Source organism: Phodopus roborovskii, unplaced genomic scaffold (assembly GCF_943737965.1).
Source record: "Phodopus roborovskii unplaced genomic scaffold, PHOROB, whole genome shotgun sequence".
Taxonomy (NCBI): domain Eukaryota; kingdom Metazoa; phylum Chordata; class Mammalia; order Rodentia; family Cricetidae; genus Phodopus; species Phodopus roborovskii.
In genome coordinates, this window is record NW_026126578.1 from 9,996,879 (window position 1) to 10,005,328 (window position 8,450).

Sequence of the window (8,450 nt, forward strand, 5' to 3'; positions counted from 1 at the left end):
ATTACTGAGGACTCCACAAACTTCCAAAACTGGACTTGGAGGATTCAAGCAGGAACTAGTCTAGAAGTCTCCTCCTTGAGGACTAGATGTCATAATGTCAGAAGGTGCTTTGTAAGCTGCCAAGGGAGAAGAGAAATCAACAGTCCTATCCAAGTGCAAAGTCTACAAATTACAACAATGGCCAGCATGGCAAGAGATTCCCAAGGTACAATAGAGGTGCTTATATCCTGGGGGCAACCAACAACCATCTAATTGGACTTAAGGCCCACTCAGTAAAAGGGAATTCGTGCCTGGAACTGTAAATCCAGCCGTTCACCTGCCTGTGGATGGTGAGTTCATGGACCTTAGAGGAGAATCTATACTAACACTCTCCTAAATCAGTTTTCCTAACTGCATCCAAAATACTCATTCTCATACCCACATATAGGTGTAGCCCTCACCCCTCATCAAAGAAGTTCATTTTTGCAGCACACAGAGATCATTACAGAAAGCCAGCACCAACCCCTATACCTAAGGCTCAGGGATCATCATGGAAGAAGGGGGGATGTGTGCTGTAAGGGCCAGAGAACAGGACATCTGCTGTGAGATAGTGTCTTTTATACATGATAGGGAAGCTGTACCCATGAAACCTCACCAATACGACCACCTGAACCAGAGCTACACAAAACAACGCAAGTTGACATGTTGATGTGTATAGGGGAGAGCTCACAAGGCCCCACCCTCACATGAAGAGATCTAGCCAATTAGTGTCTGCTGAGAGATTCAGTCTTTTTCAGGGATGAGTGTCCTGATAGATTAGCTCCAAGTGGTCAGTCCTAAACAGCACACAAACCAGTGACACTAAATGGACGCAGAAGACTATTTTTCTATGTGTGTGGCAATAAATAAGTGAAGAATAAGAGGTCCTGAATTTAAGAGGAAATGAGGAGGACCCAGGAGGAGTTGGAGGGATATAAGAGAGATAAATAATGTAAATATATACCTATGTATGAAATCCTCAAAAAAAATAAATCTTAAAAATAAGCATCCGTAAATAAAAATACATTTAAATTTTTAAAAAAAATACCCAGCCTTTTTTAGATAATTTGCTAATTTGTGTCTTGCCTCTTAAGAATCACTTTATTACTCACTCAACAAATACATACTGAGTACCTGTTATGTGACAAACATTGTCCTAAGCCCCTTGAGATAGCTGATGTGTCATCTGAACGGCCCTCAGAAGTCACACTGCCATTGTGGCAGTCAGTAAGCAAACAAATCAGTGGGAGCAAATGTCATAGTATAAGAAACAGAGCAGGTGCCGATATCGCTTCCGCCAACATGGTGAATGTTCCTAAGACCCGCCGGACGTTCTGCAAGAAATGTGGCAAGCACCAGCCCCATAAAGTGACGCAGTACAAGAAGGGCAAGGACTCTTTGTATGCCCAGGGAAAGCGGTGTTATGACAGGAAGCAGAGTGGATATGGTGGGCAGACTAAGCCCATTTTCCGAAAAAAAGGCTAAAACTACAAAGAAGATTGTGCTGAGGCTTGAGTGTGTTGAGCCTAACTGCAGATCTAAGCGAATGCTGGCTATTAAGAGATGCAAGCATTTTGAACTGAGAGGTGATAAGAAGAGAAAGGGCTAAGTGATCTAGTTCTAAGCTGATCTTGTTATGAAGACAATAAAAGAAACTCACCTCATTTGATTGTGGTTGGTCTTTTGGGAAGAAATAAACTGAAACTATCGAAACATCAAAAAAAAAAAAAAAAGAAAAGAAAGAAAGAAAGAAAGGAAAAGAAAAAAAGAAACAGAGCAGCCTGGGAGAGGGGGAGTAAAGGACAAACTGTAATATTAAAGAGGGTGGAGATTGGCCCCAAGAAGAAAATGACATCTGAGCAAAGAGTTGAAGGAGAATATCTTTTTGTTTTGTTTTGTTTTGTTTTGACAGAGTCTCTCTGTGGCTTTGGAGGCTGTCTTGAAACTAGCTCATGTAGACCGGGCTGGTCTCGAACTCACAGAGATCGCCTGCCTCTGCCTCCCAAATGCTGGGACTAAAGGCGTGTGCCACCATCCACCCCACCCCCCACACTCCCATCCCACCCTCACCCATCCCCCCCCCGCCCCCAGCAAAGGAGACTATCTAAGAGCAGTGTCCCAGATGGGCATGCAACCATGTGATGTCCTCAATGGCAGGCCTGGTGCTCCAGCACTCCAGCAGGCCCTTGGGATGTCAGAAATGGGGTTGGGGGTAAGGGGCATACAAGCACCAGAGGTCAGAGAGAGGTGGAGGTAGCATGAACAACTGAAGTCTCCAGACTTTGCTTTCAGAGAGTCTAAGACCTTGCAAGATCCTAAGCAAAGGGAGAGCATAAGCTCCTGAGCGCATTGGTGGTCGTCCCAGTCCTGGTGAGGGCAGGCTGCAACTGGAGGAAGGCAAACGCAGGCAATGCAATGCTAAGAAGCTCTTCAGCTTTCCTCAGTAGCAAGGCTGTAGTGTCTTTGAACTAGACGACAGCAAAGGAGAAGGAGGAAGAGGTTGGGTTCTAGAAATCTCTTGAAAAGAAGGGCAATCGTAGTTCCTAATAGATGGAAATTTTATCAGTTGCCATGGATGTATCACAAACCATAGTACAGGCTATCAGCCATTCTGCTATGGAGATAGCCTCCTCTTAATTGGTCTGTTGAGAATTGCTTCTATGGAGAACTCAGTACCACTGCCCAGGAGATGCAAGCACAGGTTTTCAGAATACAGTGAACCCTTGTTTAAGTTCACTACCTATTATCCAAAATGCCATGATGTATTTCCCTTACACAATTTTTAATCAGCAGAGACTTTTTAATTAACATATAAAATTTTACATGTTTGTGAAGTACCATGTGACATTTCCATACACAAATGTATTATGTAATGGTTCTAATCTATGTCAGCTTGGCAGGAATTTTTGACCCAGTTAAGATAGTAGGCAGATGCTCTCTCTTGACCCCATCTTCGCAGTAGCAGCTTCGGTGTCCTCGAGTTAGTCACCAACATGCAGCTCTTTGTGCGCGCCCAGGAACTACACACTCTCGAGATGACCAGCCAAGAGCCAGTCGCCCAGATCAAAGTTCCTGTGGCCTCACTGGAAGGCATTTCCCCGGAAGATCAAGTCTTGCTTCTGGCTGGCTTGCCACCGGAAGATGAGGCCACTGTAGGCCAGTGTGGCGAAGAGGCCCTGACCATTCTGGAAGTAGCTGGTGGCATGTTGGGAGGTAAAGTTCATGGTTCCCTGGAAAAGTGAGAGGTCAGACTCCCAAGGTGGCCAAACAGGAGAAGAAAAAGAAGACTGGTCAGGCCAAGTGGCAAATGAAGTTTAACCATCGTGCCTTCCTTTGGCTAGAAGAAGAAGGGCCCCAAAGCTAATTCTTAAGTCCTATTGTGATTCTGGCACTCTAATAAAGCCTCTTTGCCCAGAAAAAAAAAAAAGATATTATCAGATGCTCAACTTGTCACTAGAGGAGTTTGAAAGGTCAAGAGCTTTCTTTTAATTCCAGGGTAAAAGTCAATACATGAACCAAGACCCTAGGGGTCTTAGCAAGAACACAGCCCTGGAAACAACTGCAGTTCCTGGAGCCAGACCCCTGCCTGACAGAACCTAGCATTCTCAAGGATGCTGTCTGGACAGGGACTAAAAGAGGAACACCCATCACTGCCATCTCCACAGGTTCTCAGGGACCTACATACACCAGCAACCCTGAGTGTGTGTCAAAAAATACCCTAACAATTGGGAGTCAACAGAAGTCCTTGGCAACTGACCCAGCGATTTGTAGCATATTTCTGTACAAATCAAGAGAGAAAATTCTTTAGGCTTTTGCTCCTGCAGCATCTGCCATGATTTCTCAGCCTTTCTGTTGTATGGTAGATACAGGAAAGAAACTGGAAAATAAATGAACACAATTGTGTTGAAATAAAACTTTATTTATGAACACAGAAACTTGATTTTTTTTGTATCATCTTCAGCTAACACAAAATGTGATTTACTATTATTTTCAATCACATAAAATGTAAAAGCATAGACACAGGGCTTAAGTAATTAACAGCAAATTTACTGCTATTGCTGGAGTCAGGTCGGTTTCCATCACCAATTATCTGTAAGCTCACATCTGCCTGCAACTCCAGTTCCAGGGCAACAGCTGTCCTCTTTCAACTTCTGGAGGAACTTCATATGCATAAGTTCAAAGTAAATAGATATTTGTTGCCAGTTGTGGTGGCACATGCCTTTAATCCCAGCAGTCAGGAGGCAGAAGCAGGCAGATCTCTGTGAGTTTGAGGCCAGCCTGGTCTAGAGAGTGAGTTCCAGGAGAGCCAGAGCTGTTACAGAGAAACTCTTCTTTAAAAAAAACAAAAAAATTAATATTCATGTAAAAATCATAAATCATTCTGGTCTTGCTGCCAAACACAAGCAGTGGATAGATCTGGTTCTTTGGAGGTAGTTTAAGGACCCCTGAACTAAACTCTGAGCTCCAGTTAACTAGGTGGGAAGGGAAACTCCTACAACCTGCTCCTTTGCTCTCTGGAGCTAAGCACAGGGCTTCCTGTGAGGCTGGATGTGCCCTCAGTAATGACAGCTGTAAATTAAATGTGCCAGGGACAAGCCACCCCATGACCCTGTGATGCTGCCCAAATCACAAGGCAACTCTGTTTTGTGGCTCTTTGCTGCCATCTGCTGGAACATTATTATGTTATCAGCCTCAAGCATCTACCAAGTTTGAATCCCACTCATCCCTTGGAGTTTTGTGATGGTTCAACTATTCAATTTAAACTCAGGCCTTCTCCATCCAGGAAATACAAAAGAAAAACAAATCAAGTCACAGAAATCCCAAAAGTCACTGTGTAAATTAAAAAAGGGTCTTTATTCCATCACTTGCTAGTACTTGTGGGGGGCAGGGGGTGGGGCTGGACAAGGGGAGAAAGGAAGTAGTGACTCAATGTCTTCTCAGAGTTCGGGGGGCTGTGCGGACACAAGAGGTGTCCTGTAAACAGGTGTCGTTCCCTGCTACTGGAAATCCCACACCCATGCTCTAACCAGATGTTAGGGGGCAGAGTGATGAAAGCTACGTGCAATGTAGGAGTGGGCAAGCTCATGCACCAGTATGGCCAACACATCGCTAGCCTCTATTGACTCTGAAAACATGGCTAGGAAAGCCAAAAACACCCAAGAGGCTCATCTTCCCTCCCACCCAACTTTAAGCCAGCACCTGCCATCCCCCTGCCTAGATTTTCTCTGACCCTTCGTGGGAAGCCCGTGACAGATGCTGCTGCCTTGTAGGGGCAGTGTTGTGTAACAGCATCATAATTCAGATCCACAGCCCTGTAGCAAGAATGTTGGAGATGCAAAACAGGAGGTGAAGGGCCGGCAGAGGTAGTAACGTGTAACAGGCGCTCCGCAGAGGGTCAGTAGGATCACACTTCCTGGACCTCATGTCAAATCCCCAGTGTCAAAATGATCATGGGGGAGGTCAGGACTGAGGCCAAACAAGATTTACAATGCTATAAAAAGCTTGGAGGCCTACTGTCCTTTAAAACCAGCTTATCGTTCACAAGGGAGTCAGGGAAGGCAGGCATGGGATGCCCTGACTCCTCTCTGGACATTTCTAGCACATATAGGCAGGAAAGGAGTAAGTCAAGGTCCACAGCTAAATCGGTGTGACCTACAGAAGGTCAGGAAGCTGTAGTGCTGGGACTCAGCTCTGTGTCAGGCCTGGGGTCCAGGAAGGGAAGGGCAGCATATGCAATCATCAGACCCAGTTCTAACACAAAACCATTCTGAAGAGTGGGCAGGTCTCAGTGTTGCTCCTCAAGACACTAGCTGTGGCATGCTGGAAAAGGTATCTTTACCGAACAAAAGACAAAGTGGCTTCATTCATAGCCTCTCATTCCAAACAGTGCTCTCCAGGTGTGAGCACAAAGACTCAGAAGATGATGACAGAGGGATCAAAGGTCTGGCTGTTCACAGTTCTGTGCACATATGTGACCTGAGAAACCAAGATGTTTTATCTTTCTAACTCTATGTGTATGTCTACGCTTGTGTCTCATAGGCATGTCTGTCTATATATCTGTGCATACCTCCATCTGTAAATAAATGCGTGTTATGTGTCCACATGTCTCTGCATGTCTCTAAATGTTTCAACTTCTGTGTAAGCTCTCCTGTATGTCTCTCCATCTCTTTATGTGTATCTATGTACAACTCTGAGTGTGTCCATCTGTGTATACATGTAGCTGTGTGTCTGGTGACTATGTCTCTGTGTGTATGCCACTATGTGTCTGTGTCTCTCTATGTCTCCATTTATGTGTTTGTGTCTATTTGTTTGTATATGCCTACATGTGCCTATATGTGTTTTTGTCTGTATATATGTGCATTTCTCTGATAGTGTGTTTGCATGAGTCCAGGGACAGGAGCAGCTGGAGAGAGGAAAGAGAGGCAGAGAGAGAAAAGGGACAGAGGGAAAGAAAGAGAGGAGGACGGGAGGTGGGCAGGGCCCTTTTAAGAAGGAGCATAGCGAATGTGCACAGGCAATGCTCTTAGTGGCTGCAGCTGAGGGCATACCGTATCAGAACCCCAGGGGCAGGCCTGTACAGATGTCTGAACACTACTAACACTCTAGACAGCACTGAAACTGGACTGCATGATTTTCATCATTGGAGCCCTTGGGACCAACTCCACACAAGGTTTAGAGGTGTCCATGCCATCCCTGCCACAGCACATCTCTGTGCAAGTCACCTAGGGACTCCAAGGCCCATGAACACCACTCCAGAACCTCCCAGCCCTCTGCAAAAGCCCCAGAGGCTGCCAAACATGAGAGGGGAAATAGGCAGGTCAACACAGGCCTGGAGACACCAAGGCCTAAGAAGGGGGTAGTCACCCCCGGGCACCAGCTAGCCATTCTGTGGAGCCTGGAACTTCCCTGGCAGAATCCACCCAAAGAATAGGTAAAGAGCAGCCACAAAAGTTGAGCCCAACGTGCCTAATTAATCACCAGAGTGGAAGAATTGGCCTTAAATTGGCTAACTGCGCTCAGGCACAAAGGAAAAGCTAGTCTAGAATTACTGAGGCAATCGAGGTCACATTTCTTGATACCCAAGTCCCACCGGGGTCATTGGCCCAGTAAGGAGGTCTCTCCCTCTGTTTAACTAGTATGGTAATTACTTCTCCCTTCACCTGGGGGAAGAGCCACATCCTTATCAGCTTCCAGCAAACTCTCCCTCACCGGTGCTGGGTTGTCCTACTTTCTTTCTTTATAATCTATGCTCCAGGTTGGAGTCAAAATCCAAACTTGATCCCATTCTTTTGCCTCATAAACATAGAGGCGGGTGGAGCGTTCGTGGGCGTGCCCGCAGCGCCCCCTACTGCCGCAAGGACGCAAAGGGCTTTGGAAAGGTTTCAGGGTCCTGGAACACTTGCTACCGGGATCTTCTAAGAAACTTGGAAATGACCGCGTGCCACCCGCAGATTCAAACTCGAGCCTGAGCGCTTACTGAAGCCCAAGCACAAACCAGCCAGGTCAGCTGTGAGCACCCGGGATGGACCAAAAGGAAGCTTGAGAAAGTGACCTGCGTCTCAGTGTGGACATATCCAGACAGTGTCTGGTTGTTCTGGCCCCACCCGTCCCCATCCTCTATGATGGTGATCCGCCCCCCCCCCCCCAGATACATCAGAAGGATGGAAGAGGGACAGCAGCTCAAGCCACACGAGAAAAGACAGAGATGTATAATCGGCATACCCAACTTCACCCAACTACTTCAGAAACCCGCCCGGTGTTAAATTCAAATTATTTGTTAGTTATAAAGTCAGTTGTGGGATTATAATAATTGTGTCATTTACCAAGAAATGCGTTAACTCTTCTCAAACATAGTTGAGGCTTCTACAAAGCTTTTGAAACAGACTATGTCTTTGCCTATTTCAGAATAAAAATCATTGTCTGTTTCTTACTTCAGGAAAAACAAATGAAAATAAAGCTAATTTCAATCTTGTTTAGTAAGGAAAAATAATGACAAGCAGAGAAAGAAGCAGTTACTTGTATGCACTTACAGACTGGCCTTACATTTTCAACATCGTTACTACCATCACCTTTAAATTTCATAAGTGCAAATTATAAGAAATTGGGGCTGGGAAGATAGTACAGTGGTTAAGAGCACTGGATGCTCTTCCAGAGGTCCTGAGTTCAATTCTCAGCACCCACATGGCAGCTCACAACTATCTGTAATTCTAGTTTCAGGGTACCCAATACATAGACATACATGCAGGCAAAAAACGAAGGCACATGAAATAAAAATGAATAATCCTTAAAGGTCTTAAGAAATTAAGGAGACACAAGAATTATATGAAATGTGGGACCCTGAGTTGAATCTTGAAACATAAAATCAACCTTAAAAAGAAAACTACGTGAATTTAAATAGTCTGAAATGTGTCCTTAAATCAGTCCGGCCTGTT

The 8,450-nt window shown here is 45.2% G+C and overlaps 2 pseudogenes; both read left to right on the forward strand.

The window, feature by feature from the left end:
• The first annotated feature begins 1,307 nt into the window (after nt 1–1,307).
• LOC127236125 (60S ribosomal protein L36a-like) lies at nt 1,308–1,704 on the forward strand (annotated as a pseudogene).
• A 1,307-nt stretch (nt 1,705–3,011) lies between these two features.
• On the forward strand, nt 3,012–3,389 carry LOC127236124 (ubiquitin-like protein FUBI; annotated as a pseudogene).
• Nucleotides 3,390–8,450: the final 5,061 nt, after the last annotated feature.